The 14,630-nt window shown below is 42.9% G+C and overlaps 1 long non-coding RNA gene across 1 annotated transcript; it reads left to right on the forward strand.

The window, feature by feature from the left end:
• The first annotated feature begins 47 nt into the window (after nucleotides 1-47).
• On the forward strand, nucleotides 48-11,345 carry LOC132365719 (uncharacterized). The gene is made up of 4 exons (XR_009503203.1): nucleotides 48-525; nucleotides 6,115-7,732; nucleotides 10,787-10,894; nucleotides 11,292-11,345. It is a non-coding gene; the product is annotated as an uncharacterized LOC132365719 (long non-coding RNA).
• Nucleotides 11,346-14,630: the final 3,285 nt, after the last annotated feature.

The following is a 14,630-nucleotide window of genomic DNA, read 5'->3' on the forward strand; positions in this document are numbered from 1 at the left end:
GCGCGCGCGGGGTGCCGCGGGGCCCCGGCGGGGACGCGACGAGCCGGCTGGGCGCGGCGGGCGCTGCCGAGCCGGGGGACGAGGGAAGAACTTCCTGCGCCTCCCCGCCTCCCCCCGGCCCTCCCCCCCGGGCCGGGGCTCCTCGTTCCTTCCCGAGGGCATCCCCGTCCCCAGAGGGCCGGGCTGGGACCCTCGGCCAGGCTTTCTGCGCCCGAGGAAGAAGGGAAAGCGGGACGCAGGGAGGTCTTTGCCTCCAGCTTCCAGCCCTGGGAAGCAGGGGTTGGAAAAAAGTAAAAGGAAAGACAAATGGCCGGGATAAGAACACCGTTTATTCCTTTAACAAACACTGTAGGGACAGAATGCCTCCTGCGTCGGGCACTGCTCTAGGGCTGCAGACGTGAAGCCAGGCGAAAGGCTCTGCCCTCCTGAAGCCTGCCTCAAATTAGTTGTCAAGCAAGTGCCAGGGCAGAAAGCACAAAGAGCGCCCACCTCCTGTCAAAGAGCCGAGGCGAACGGCAGGACCAGGTAAGGCCGGGGAAGGACGGAGCCCCAGGGCGTGAGCTGAGATACGGGCGGGCTTTCAGGGCTCCTGCTAGGCCCTCGGGCAGTACGGAGGGCGCCGCCCGGGGAAGGGTGCAGGGACGCTCGGGCGGGGACGCCACCTCCGTGGACCCAGCTCGGGGCGGAGCCTTCCCGCTGAACGTGGCAAGCCCCCTTCCTCTGCTCGGATGCCCACCGAGCCCGGCCAACTTGACCTCTCTGCTTGTAACATCCTAGTTCTTTTCTCTTTTTTCCCCTCTTAACATTCTCCGAGGCTCAACTCCCCTTTGAGACCTTTGCTCACCTCCCCCGTGGGGTCATTCTTGCTGCTTCACCACGTCTGTCTTCAGAGGGCAGGACGTTAAGGCCGATAAGGAAGGCCCAGTCTCTGACCCTGAAGGTGCTGCGGTTTGGCAGACACAGGCCTTGGCAGTGTATTCACTTGAGCGGCTTCTCAAGGCCACTGTGAATCCATATTTGCGCAGTAAATGTGTTCTAAGCGTGGTCTGTAGATCCGGGGGAGAGTTCCCAGTTTTAACAGCTTAAGGAGACTCGTTACGTAAAAGACATGCTTTATGAACACACTCTAATCTATTTGTCCTAAAACTAATCGCTCCCCGGATTTTCGAATTCGGTACATTTAATTTCCTAATCAGGATTTTTCTAAATGAGGCTGTTCTATGTCTATATCGTTGAGTTTGATGACCACCCACATAGAGTGTGTGTGTGTGTGTGTGTGTGTGTGTGTGCAGATTTAATCCATTTGCTCTCACGAGATGATAAGGGTGATGACTGCCGTTTCTTTTGTATCGTTTCATATTGGCTAGAAGAGTGCCTGGCCCAGGGAGCTCATAACGAAACACTCGTGACTGACTGACAGGTTTCTTGATTGGAGTCACTTACATTCGCCCTGGAATTTCAGCATGGAGGTTGTATTTGAAAAGTTACACACGATCTAGAATAATCCTCCACCGCTGCGTTTCACCTTATCCATAGTCTACAGATTGCTTTGGCACTGGCCTTATGAATAAAGCCAGCCGGGTGCCCCTGCAGGACTCCAGAGCAAATCCGCCCACACCTCCATTGCCTGGGTTCCCTCCCTCCTGTGTCCTTGCACTAGTGTCTCTTGAACTGCCCTTGCCCTTGGCAAGGTTGATTGTTTTAACACTGTATCATCCTCTGCTCCGTTCTGCTTATAAACCCTTCCTAGGAAAGTGGGGTCCTTGCATCGAAAGTAAATTTTATATAACCCAGAGTCTGCACAGTTACTAAACAATGGGTTCTGAATGAATATGGCTTTGTTTTGGCCTAAAGCATTTTCCTTGGGGAACGGCATCTGTTCCGCCCACCAGGAGAAAATAATTGGGAACATTCTTTGTGGTTTTCGTGTTTTCTTAAACCTTCGGCAGGCGTGCCCACTCCGGCTGAATATATGTAGAGTGCCACCTACAAATTCCTGATGAGGAACATGCCGGAAGGTACTCGGATATTAGCCATGATCATTTTTGGGGGGAGGGAGGGTGGGTGTCGCTACTAACTTTTTTTTGAAATGAAATAAGATTTAAAGCCAACTATCCATTCAACTAATCACTTAACACTCAGGAGGGCAGGAACCATGGGGCCGTATATTTTGCCCAGAAAATCAAATATTACAAGTTTTCTTGCTCTTCTTCTGATTCAGTCCTAACACACACACACACACACACACACACACACACAGGGACACATGCAAAACGATTTTGACTTTTCCCAGAACTTTTCAGTATTTTAGTGGCAGATGACTGAGCAGGAGTTTCTGAAGTTTAGAGCGCTATGAACTGAAGTGTCCACTACTTTCTAGAATGACTAACTAGCAACCTAAGTGTCCACTACTTTCTAGAATGACTAACTAGCAATACTTCTTTTTTCTTTTTTTAAATAAATTTACTTATTTATTTTTGGCCGCATCGGGTCTTGGTTGCTGCACATGGGCTTCTCATTGCGGTGGCTTCTCTTGTTGTGGCGCACGGGCTCCAGGTGCACGGGCTTCAGTAGTTGTGACTCATGGGCTCAGTAGTTGTGGCGTGGGGGCTTAGTTGCTCTGCAGCATGTGGGATCTTCCCGGACCAGGGCTCGAACCCGTGTCCCCTGCATTGGCAGGCGGATTCTCAACCACTGCGCCACCAGGGAAGCCCAGCAACACTTCTATACACATTTAGATGAGGCTGAGAGCTGGGGGTGTCGTTAGTAAGCAAAGTGAATGCCCACAGATCACAGCAGGAATAAAGACTGTTCTGGGGGAAGGAAGAAGTGAAGTAAAATCTCTCTCAGAATCATGCTTTTCTTTCTCCACTCTGTCCAATTACCCTGAGAAACACATGACCTCGCTCTCTTCAGACACCTCAGGATGTATTAATACTCTGTTCTTCCACCCTAAAAACAGAAAATGCACTTTTCCTTATATTTTGTTTATCTAGATCGGTCACGCCTTACCTCCCCATGTACAGCTGGAGTCAGAAAGCCTTGCGGAGGCACACAGTAGAGGCTTGTGTCGGGGCCCCGCTCTCAGAGAAGCAGATGTACTTTCTCATTGTGGCCTTTTGAGGGAGGGGAGTCCGGAGGTGGGAAGCTAAAGGTGTGTGGCCCAGAGACACGGGACACAAGGACCGGCCTTGAGGTGGCTTTGCCCATTGAACTCAAGCTGCTGTTTCCTTCTGGAAATCACGGTTGAGTATGCAAAGGTTTTTTGTCAAAATCGCAGAAGTGCTTGTCTGACTCAGAACCCAGAGTGAGTAAGTAGCCAGAAACAGCCCCAGAGAAAGAGGAGCCCTGGCCAACTCAGAACCACCACAACGAAAGATTGTTTCACCGGGAGACGGAAGACCCCGGACTGAGGCTGGCTTCACTGCTAACAGACAGCACAGCCTTGATCTAGAATCCTCTCTGCCCCTTTTCCTTGCAGGAGAAATTTACACTGGGGTCTGCCTCCATCCTCTTACTGCTTTAGAATTCTTCCATTCTCTAAGCCACGACAGGTAGTGATGTCAATTCTTTTTCAACTTAATTGTGCTTCTGTGATGATACGGGACTAGGACCTGTTTCCTGGCCTCAGCTCCGGGGTGCCTGGCGGCCGGCAAGAGAGGATGGCCAGGTGCTTCTCCCCAGGTCCGTCCAGTCATGGTAATTCTTTCACCTGTTATGACCCTGGTTGGGAAAGAGAAATTCTACGGGTAACCAGAAAGAAGGGAAGAAAACAGAGTTTGGAAATCACTGACAAGTGATTGTCACTTCAACAATCACTGGCAAGTGCCAGGAATTGTATTGAATTCAGGAAAACAATAAATTAAGCGTGGGTAGCTGCCTTTTAATGTTTAATATCTGTTTGGTATCATCAGAAGATGCCAAGTGTGGTTCCGAGGTAAAGAAAAACAGTACAGTACATAAGTGAGCTGTACATCGTAAGGAAATTCTGTCGTCATTAGCCAAGCGCGGGCATGCGATCTCCTACTATTCCACAGAGGCCCACGGGTGGCATCCGGAACAATCCTGAGATCGGGGCACCCCCTGAAAATTCGGACAACCACCAAACACTGTGTTTGATCATATCCTGTAGTCAATAAATGTCATTTTTCTCTCCCCCGAAATCATGTGTAGGCTATGAAGGCTTCTGTCCACATGGTGACAAATCGTAGTAAAGAACTCAAGACACGGCCACAGATCTTCCTTTCTCAGACAGTGAGCCCCTTCTTCCAGAGGTCATGAGAGAAGGACCCTCTCACTTTGTGATCATTGTTTCAAGGGCAGTCTTTCCTTGGCTGTCAGCCTTTGTAAAAGGGGCCCAGAGCCTCAGTATGCAACTTCACGAATGTGAAAAGAGTGCTGTTTGTTAGCAGGCAGGGAAAGAGAGCTTAACTCATCTTACATCAAGGTTCCCTCAATTGCTTTTGAAGTTCAGGATAGTTCAAAGAGTTGTCACAACCCTTTTCTACTGTGATTACTGCTCTCAGCCGTCTGTCATCTTTATGGTCAGAAAAGTGCCTGCTCTCTTCTATCCTAAAACAGCCTTGCGACATCCTAAGGCATCGTTTTATTTTCCCAAATTTTATTTCTGGGGGCACAGTTGGCTTTGATGCTTTCCGCATCTTCCCGGACCGCAGTCTCTCCTTGCTCATTGTCTGGATTATCTTTTACTGGTCCTTCATGAAATTAGGAGGGTAAAAAGCATGTCTTTCCCCGCAGATTGCTAGTTAAACAGAAGGCAACCAGGGAAAGTAACAGTGAGGAGAGAATCATTCAGGTTCAGATTTACTTTGTGAAGCACCTGTCATGTCCCAGGAACTGTTAGATACCTTGAAATATATTTTCTCATTTCATCTTCCCACCAATCCTTTGAGGAAACCTGGAGTTTCCCCCATGTTACTGCAGAGAGATAGAGAATTTGCCTGGGGTGACACTACCGGTGACAGGTACAGGTCACCTTTGTCTCCCGACTCCCCTTAGACTCCAGTGCGTTTCATTTGACACTTTGAGGCCCTGGATTTTGGACCAAAGCGTTCCCACGTGAAGCTTTTACATGTTTCCCAAAGTTTTCTTCATGATGACTGCCCTCCCCCTGTTTGATCTGGGGTAGACCTTGGCGTACGTAGACAAACTTTCCCACGTGTTCAAGAGCACAGTGCCGAGACAGCTAGCATCTTTCTGGAGCAGCCTAAATAAAAGATTTGGGCCAGACTGAATCTGGGTCACTGGAGGTAGGGTGGTGACTAAGGCATCGGAAAGCTGGCCTGGGGTCGAAGCCCACCCAAAGCGTGGGCCGGCAGGAGCATCCTGTTTATCCTGGCCAAGTTAGTCATCCAGGGAATGCCTCAGTCTGCACCAGCTGTGGGCAGTTACGAAGAATCTATCTCCTTGTCTTTGAGGACAAAGGGGAAGGAATTCTCATTCCTCTCTTCCTGCTCGTGATTGCTACCGAATTACAGCATCAGGGCTGGGAAGAAATACACTCTTTTCCCAGTTGTTCCCTTGGAAGAATCAATTTATGATGAACTCTAGGTGTCAGAGTCTAGGCTTCTTTCACGCCTACCATTTCTATGTGTATCCCTCCACGTGTTTCTAATTCAAAATTCCTGGTCTCCGGTGTTTTTTTAAAGCCCTATGGCAAGGCAAATTTGCATCTTCATTGATAATTTTATGAAGGTATTTTTAGATAGGCTGGAGTTATTCAAAGGCCAAAGACAAGAACTAACCAGCGACCTGTTAAGCCCTCAGGCGAGTAAAAGTCTTCAAATGAAATTCTAATTCCTGAAATAAATTCCGTTTGTATCTGAAGGGATATACGAGTGGAAAAGACACTCACGGTATCAATTTTTGTCCCACTGGACAGTTAGTGTGGAAAAAAATTCATTCTTTCTCTTCTTTCTTGAATGACTTTTTAGACACACGTAAAACCAAACAAAAATGTGAGAATCAGCCAATTATTCTAGCCACTATTTTTCACACTTACTGAGGCAAATGATTATACTATGCGTCTGTTAAAAAACACTATTTTAAGAATTCAGAGCACTTCCTAATCCCTCTTCCTTCCTGCCTACCTAGATTTCTGTTTGAAGACGGTCATCACCGTGTACACCCACGTTCAGCATTCTCAGCCCTGAAGGGGGAAGAAACGTCCCATCCCTCAGAATCTGTGTGGTCTGGTACACGAATCGACTGTCACCTAGTCTGTGAAGTATAGTAGCCTATTTTCATTTTACATCCTGCAGAGCTGTTATCACATTACTACCTTTTTGATTGAAATGTCCACAATGAAGTAGTCTACAGTGGAGTTTCTACAAATGACGGCTAAATTAATTAACGACAACTCTGTGCATAACTGTTAATACAATCCCCATTTTAAAGATGAGAAACTGAGCCCCAGGAAGGCTTTGTAACTTGACCAGAGTCACATGTTTGTGAGTAGCAAAACCAAGCAGGACCCTGCGGGGCTCCTGGTCTCGGAAGCCTTTCGGTCCCCCATTTCTTGTTTGTAGGCAGCAGGCGCCAGCGTCCATGGGCTTCCCATGGAGGTTCAAACAGCTGCTCATCAGGGAAGGGAGGGGCTGCAAAGACAAGGGAAGAGCAGTCCGGAAACAGTGGTGCAGCCTTGGGGCAGGGTCCCGGTTCCCCCTCCAGGGGTGCGCAGAACAATGTCTTTGAGTTGTTTACAGAACTAAAACCCCCATCAAATGGAAGACGAAGCATTCTTCATTCCGGAAGACAGGAAGCACAGAAGCTCATCAGGAGACCTCCTGAGGCCAGATGAAAGGAGCACAGGCCCTGCTCACACCCTGACCCTTATCGGCAACCCCACCCTGGAACCATTGCTACAGAACTCCTCACCAAATCCTCCCGGTTGGGACACACAATTTTCAAAGGCAGGAGCCTGCTGTGTCCCCCTTTGCCTGGAAAAGTAATAAAGCTCTTCTTTTCTACTTCACCCAGCTGTGTCTCTGAGATTCCATTCAGCACCGGTGCACAGAGGCGGAGTTTTCTGCATCAGTATTGAAGCCAGAATTGGAATGCGGGTACTTGGTTCCGGTGCTGGCACTTTAAACCATCACGTTTTCATTCCTCCACGAGTGTCTCCAAAAAGACATCTCAGACTTATGAAATGTACATTTATATTAAGCACTTGGTGTTTATTTTATGACTCTACACCGTTTTAGTCATAAATATGTAACTTAAAAATTCTACTGCCAACGACAAACATACATCATTTTGATTCTGGTCTCACATCAAAAGCACTGCCCCAAGCCTACAGGAACCAGGCACTCAGTCAATGAAACCATCACGGTGTCTTAGATGGAATACCCTTTTTAGTGGCTATAGAAATGTGAAATGAATCTCCTGAAACCATCCAAAGGGAAAAGGGTCTGTTGCCCTGATTCTTAGCGAGAAGACTTTGCCATAAAATCGTCTTTTCTGTGTTCCTGGGTCTGACGACCTGTGATGAAGGAAAAGCATGATTTGTATTCACATCAGTTTCTGAAGGACAGAAGTAGGAAAAAGCAAAGGCAGTGAGGTGACTAACTTGTTTCTGGGGAAAGGTGAACGTTCTAAGTAGGAGCCAGAGTTTCTGTTACCGCTAACCTTGAGATCATCATGGACTTGACCAAGACGGCAATCTGGCGGGAGCTTCGATGCTTGTATGCTGTTGGACCCAAGATGCTACAAGGTAAATAAAAGGCATGATTGCTGCCCTCAGTGAGTTCCGCCTGATTTGGGGCCTCCAGTCATCTTCACGTGTGTGTGTTTCCACCCGTGATGTGACCTGTCCTCTTGCATCATCTACAGTCTGCAGAAAGCCCTGCAGACTGCACTCTGCCCGGTCCACTCTTAATGTTCCTGAAAGCTGTCCTCAGGTTACCAGCTTCCTCTGTTTAAACACAAAGCTGATCACAGCCTGAGCCCTGTTCTAAAAGTCGGAGCCTCCCCCTTGCCTGCAGGAGAAAAAAAAATTCTCCTTGGGCGTGATCTGCTCTTCCTTACCCACCGGGTCTCACACTTCCGATGCACCACAGCTCCTGTGTTCACACTTGCTGGTCTTTGCTTCTTTTCTTATATGCTCACTCCACAGTTATAGATTGCTCAATCTGGGGCTTCTTCTATTCTGTTTTACTTTTCTTATCAGCTACTTTTTCCCAGTACTTAACATACTGCACTTATCAAATAATAATCGCTAACTCTACCATGTGCCCGGCACCATTCTAAAGATTTCACGTATACTTACATCTTCATTCTCACTGCAAACATACAAGATGGGTGTATTATTGTTTAATTTAGTTTATTGAAGTATAGTTGACTTACAATGTTCTGAGTTTCTGCTGTACAGCAAAGTGACTCAGTTATACACATATATACATTCTTTTTCATATTCTTTTCCATGATGGTTTATCACAGGATATTGAATATAGTTCCCTGTGCTATACAGTAGGACTTGGTTGTTTATCCATTCTGTATATAATAGTTTGCATCTGCTAACCCCAAACTCCCAATCCATCCCCCGCCAACCTCCTCCCCCTTGGCTACCACAAGTCTGTTCTCTATGTCCGTGAGTCTGTTTCGTATATAAGTTCATCTGTGTCATATTTTAGATTCCACGTATAAGTGATACCACATGGTATTTGTCTTTCTCTGTCTGAGATGGGTGTACTCAATAGGATTTACAGAGAAGCAGAGTAAGAACAGAGAGGCTAAGCGATTTACCTAAGACCACTCAGGCTGTAGGTGGCAGAGCCAGGTCTTGACCTTGGTTAAGTCTAATTCTCGAGTCCCTGCTTTCGACCATCACTCTGCCTCTAACAGAAGGTGTCCAACCAGTACGGGAGGCCGTGTAGACGCCCAGTCACCATCTAAGCATTGAAGTCAGAGGTACAAGCTAACATCTTTTTTTTCCTCTCCAAAAGGCTGTTATTAATTCAGTGGAGGATTTTATCATTAATGGTGTCTTAAAATAAAGATAACACTAAGTAATTTTTTTGGCTACATAAAGAAGTCTTTCCCTAACTTCTCTCCTTTTCTCACCATCACTGAGTCATCACCAGGGTAAGTCTCATCCTTCCAAAAACTTTCTAGGACAAACCCTTAACCCCACTGCCCCCAAATTAATGATAATATCCTCTAGTTTTGCTGATGCAACCCTCCCTGAAACTGACTGTAAACGCTTTGATGGCAGAAATCGTGCCTTCTCTCTCTTTCTTGTTTTAAATCTAACCACCCCTGGACCGCCTGCCCACCGCAGCACTTAACTCTGCATGTGTGCACTTCCATGTTGAACACATCCTTTAATAGCTGGTGAGTGAAATAAACAAAAGTATGAAGTAGCCAAATGCAGTTACACCCATGATAAATCTTCATGGAAGAGAAATGAATGAGGCGCAGCTCCTTCTGACACAGTGGCGGAGACTGGACCGTGTGGAGTTCATTTTCTTGCTTGGCTGTCAGTCAGAGTTGGGGAGCTTGTAAACGGAAGAGCTGAATTATGGAAAACAGGAGTCAAAGTGTACAAATCTCTAGGCTCACACCTAAGTGAAAATTATTCATGTAATTTTATTTATTTGATGAGCTGAAAGAAGACCAGGTGAGCACGTTCTAAAATGGAAGCAATGCAGAATCTGTCTTGCAGAAGTCCTACGGTAATACTCATTCCAATATTACAAGGTTATTTCTAAAGCCTGGCAAACAGCCCAATTCGTATTGCCTGAATGGTTTAAATAGAGTTATGAGAGAAAAATCTTATGTAACAGATGGTTCACAAGACTCTAATAGCCAATCTGTTACAGCCAAGATGTCATCATTTTGAAAAACAACTTCTAGGAAAGTATCTTCTTCCTATTTTGAAAGTATGATGTCAAATGAAATCCTTTGTTTTTTAATTTTAGATTTTAAATTTGTGTGTTACAGTTCTAAAACATGTATGTGTGTGAAAGCATGTGGTTTTGAAATAATAATTGCTGACTGTTGCTGCCCGGGGAGAAGAAATTTCAAGAGCCACCGAGCTGCAATGGGATATGAAGGGTAGCTGTTTATGAAGATTCATACGTAAAGTAATTTAATGAAAGGACAATTCACTTTGCATCTCCTGTGCTTTGGGCAGTTAATTTTACTGTGAAGTATTAGACTTCAGCTCTGAGTTAATATCTTACAAAATAAAGAAACTGACATGGCCTGAACCAAACGTGCCACTTCATGATTTTTTGTCTTATCTGACACCAATTCATTACTTTAAAAACAGCACATAGGGAACTATACTCAATATTTCTAACACCTATAAGGAAAAGAATCTGAAAAAGAATATATATGTGTGTGTGTGTGTGTGTGTGTGTGTGTATATATATATATATATGAATGTATAACTGAATCACCTTGCTGTATACCTGAAATTAACACCACATTGTAAATCAACTATATTTCAATAAAAAACAATTTTTAAAAAACATATGCTGAGATTTTATTCTTAGAAATAAATTAATTCATAACACAGTAATGAAAAACACTTCCTTAATGAGCTTAGATAAAATATAATTACTCATGACGCTTTAAGTTCATGATAATGGATTCTATTTATTGTGACCTAAAAATACTGTTTATAAATGGAGTATAGTCTATAAAAAAATTGAATCACTGTGTTGTACACCTGAAACTAATGTAGCATTGTAAATCAACTATAGTTCAATAAAAATAAATAAAAATGCTGTCTATGATAGTTTCCTTGTTCCTTTCACCGCAGATGCTGAAATGATGCATTTGCAGCTGCTGAGGTATGGAGTTTCCAAGCACTGCCTCATGTAAATGTCCCTGGTGAACTTGATCAGACACAAAACTTCACAGGAGAAAGGTAGCATATATTTCTGAAACTAGGATTGAGCTTTCATTAGTAATCTAATTTTGAAAGATTTTTAAATGTTTTACAATATACCAAATGCTGATGCAGGATGTTAATTTATTGTAGGACATCATATTACGATGAGAAGTACACACAACTGGAAGTTCTGTGTTCCACCACAATTAGATTTGTGACTTTAACCCCAAGGAAGAGTTAACTTGTCTGGTCCTTAGTTTCTACAACTGCAAAAATGAAAGTTTACCTGGTTGATTTCAGGATTCTTTTTCCAACACTTTCCGATTCAATATACACTTTGTTTCTTTTTTACTGGAAAAAATATCTATTCTCATAGTCTTTCTTGTGTGGAGACAATTACATCTTAAAGGATCTTCTTTTTTTTTCTTTAAAGGGAAACAACCTGTGTCCAGAGAGCTTCTACTTAGCTGGACGTCACATCAGAGCAGTCATGATTTCTTAGAGACCTGCCTGCCTTGACCTTAAAGACTTTTCTGGCCAGAGGCAGTATATAGATCACTCTAAAAATTTTTAAATGTTTAAAACAACAAAAAAACAAACAAAAATTTACTGGAGGGCGGGGGGAAGAATGTGAAATCTAAAAAAAGAAGAAAGGAAAAAAAAACTCCCAAGGGAGAAAGATAAGGATCCTATAATCAAAATTTCCATGTGTTTAGAAAAAACGATTATCCAAATTATTCTTCAAGTGTTTAACAGTTTAGGATTTTTATACTGCTTTTGGTCATTATCTTTTCATATGAATATGAGTTACAAAGTGACAGTGGCCAATTTCTGCTTTGGCTTCTACTGGTGGTTCTGCAGTGGCAAGCCTGTGATGTTTGAACTCCATGGAGCAATATGAAAGGATATTGATTGATGGCTCTGTCTTCTATACATACGCAAATTGTGTTTGCATTAATATTAATATTGTCTAGATACAAAAGGAAACATTTCCTTTATCATTATATCATAATAATGAATATTATTATCTTCTAGACTTCAATGCAAATTAAAAACACTACAATTATTAAAACTTATCTCCTGACATTCTGCTATGGATTTGTTCTTTGCCTTCCTCTGAATCTAATATTGTGTGATTATTCACGTCGATAACACCAGGAGGCACATACAGGAGACTCTGTATCTGTTACTATGGTGACTATTGGACATATTTTGAAAGAAAAAGCAACCATTATTATGCATAAATTTAAATAGTACTGTCCACCTCTTTTAGAATTGCCGTTGGAAATTAGATATCGCATTTTAAAAATTGTTTAAAGTTGTATGCTTCCTATCTTTCTTCTCAAGGAAAATATAGCTAGTTAGAACAACACAAACAAATAGCTGAGTTTTTAAGGAGAGTAAACTACAACTTTTGTTTTCCTCTAAAGATGCTGACACGTTATTCTGTACGTAGGCTCTAGAGACAGTGTGATCTGGCTCAAATCATAGCTCTGTCACTTACTGGATGTTTTTTTCCCTCTGTAACATAAAAGGAACCATAAAGAGGAATTGGAATGCATTATGGATAAATTTGATTTGAGTATGCGGACCAAAATCATTTTTAGGGTGAGCGGACAGAGAAATAAATGTACAATATCTTATAGTATTTACTGATTTAAAGTGCCATGATTAGCATCTTAGACAGAGACTCTTTTGAAGATCATGCATCATAATACTGTAATTGATACAGGTGTATTCTGAAGTTTTATTTTCAGTATTTTATTTCCACCTTTTTCCAAAAAAGTATTGACTATGAGTATCAGGCACTGTGCTAGGTCCTGGGAGACAACTGACAGTAGCCAGGACGAAGCCCTGAGAATCTCTAATATGTAGACTTCGGGTCGAGAAGAACAATTGAGAAAAGGGGTCTAAGAAGAGCCAGTCCTGTGAGGTGTAACAAACACAAGACATGTTGTCAGGAGAGCTGGGGAAAGAGTACGTGTTCAGTTGTTAGAGGTAAGGAATGTGGTTACTGGGTAGCATCTGTGGGAACTATTAGATAAAGAGCACATTGGGTTTGGGACCATGGAGGTCATTGCTGACCTTGACAAAAGCAGATTTAGTGGTAAGGCAATGACAGTAGCTAGAATGGGATGAGTGGAAGAGTTAATTGCAGATTGGTTTTTAATTTAAGTAATCCATTGTATTATCATTTATATACAATTAATTTGTGCATTTTAAGTGTACTCTTTGGTAAGGTTTGCCCCACGTAGACACTGATGATAGGGAACTGATGGGATGACCATGTGAAGACACAGCAAGAAGGCGGCCACGTGTAAGCCAAGGAGAGGGTCCTCGAAGAAGCCAAAAATTCCCCCGCCTTGATCTCGGACTTCTAACCTCCAGAACTGTGAGAACATAAACCTCTCTTGTCTAAGCCACCCCGGCTATGGTACTTTGGGCACTTTGCTGGGGTTATGGCAGCCCTAGCAGACGAAAACAAGTGTCTGCTCCCCACCACCTTGGGCGACTGGTCTTCTTATTAAATGATGAGAGTTCTCTCTATATTCTAGATATGTCTTTGTCAGATATGTCTTTTGTCTTTTCTCATATTAATTGAGAACATTTTCTCCCACTCCGTGGTTAGCCTTCTTAGATGCTTAATGGTATCTTTCAAAAAGAAATTGTTTTAATTTAGATAGAGTCTGAGTTATCATGTGTTTATTTCAGGGTTTGTGAAGTTTCTTATATCTTACCTAAGAAATCTTTACCTACTCAAATTTATACGATTTTCTCCTGTGTTTTCTTCTGGAATTTTTGCAGTTTTTGTCTATGATCCATTTCAAGTTAACATTTGGGTATGGAGGAAAGTGAAAAAAATTACATTTTTCCCCATTATGCATATCTAATTGCTCCAAGACTCTTTGTTGCCAAGATTTTACTTTTCCCAATGAATTAACTTGGCACCTTGGTTGATAATCAATTGAGCACATGTGTGGGTCCACATCTGAACACTTCGTTCAGTTCCCTAGATCTGTATTTCTCTTTTTCTGCCAATTCTGTGCCATCTGAACTATTGTAGCTTTATAGTAAGCCTTGAAATCAAGCAATGTGAGTCCTCCAGGTTGGTTCTTTTTCTTTTTTAAATTGCTGTGACTATAGATAATTTGAGTCCGTTTGTCAAATTCTACCCAAAAATCCTGCTGGAATTTTTATTAAGATTACTTTAAATCTATAGATAAATTTAGGGAGAATTGACCTCTTAATAATATCAAGTCTCTCAGTCTGTGAGCATATTCTGTCCCACATCCTCATTTATTTAGGTCTTTAGTTACTCTCAGCAATGTTTGGTAGATTTCAGTAGACAGATTTTGTGCGTGTTTTGTGAAATTCACAACAAATTTTTCTTGTTTTTAAACGATATTATAAGTGGAATTGCGTCTTTTTACTTCTTTTTCCAGTTGTGTGTTCCTAGTGAATAGAAATAATATCAATTTTTGTATTAATATATTGATCTCATTGATCTGCCTAAATTCACTTACTAATTCGAATAGATCTTTTGTGGATTCCTTATAATTTTCTACATACACAACCATGTCATCTTATTATGGGTTGAAAGTCTCCCCTCAATTCTCCCCTCAAATGACATGTTGCAGTCCTAACACCCAGTACACGTGAATGTACTTATTACTTATTTAAAAATAGGTCTTCACAGATTTAATTAACGTAAGATGAGGTCATTAGGATGGACCTTAATCCAATAGGATTGATGTCTTTATAGGAAGATGGC

This window comes from Balaenoptera ricei, chromosome 5, assembly GCF_028023285.1.
Source record: "Balaenoptera ricei isolate mBalRic1 chromosome 5, mBalRic1.hap2, whole genome shotgun sequence".
Classification (NCBI taxonomy): Eukaryota; Metazoa; Chordata; class Mammalia; order Artiodactyla; family Balaenopteridae; genus Balaenoptera; species Balaenoptera ricei.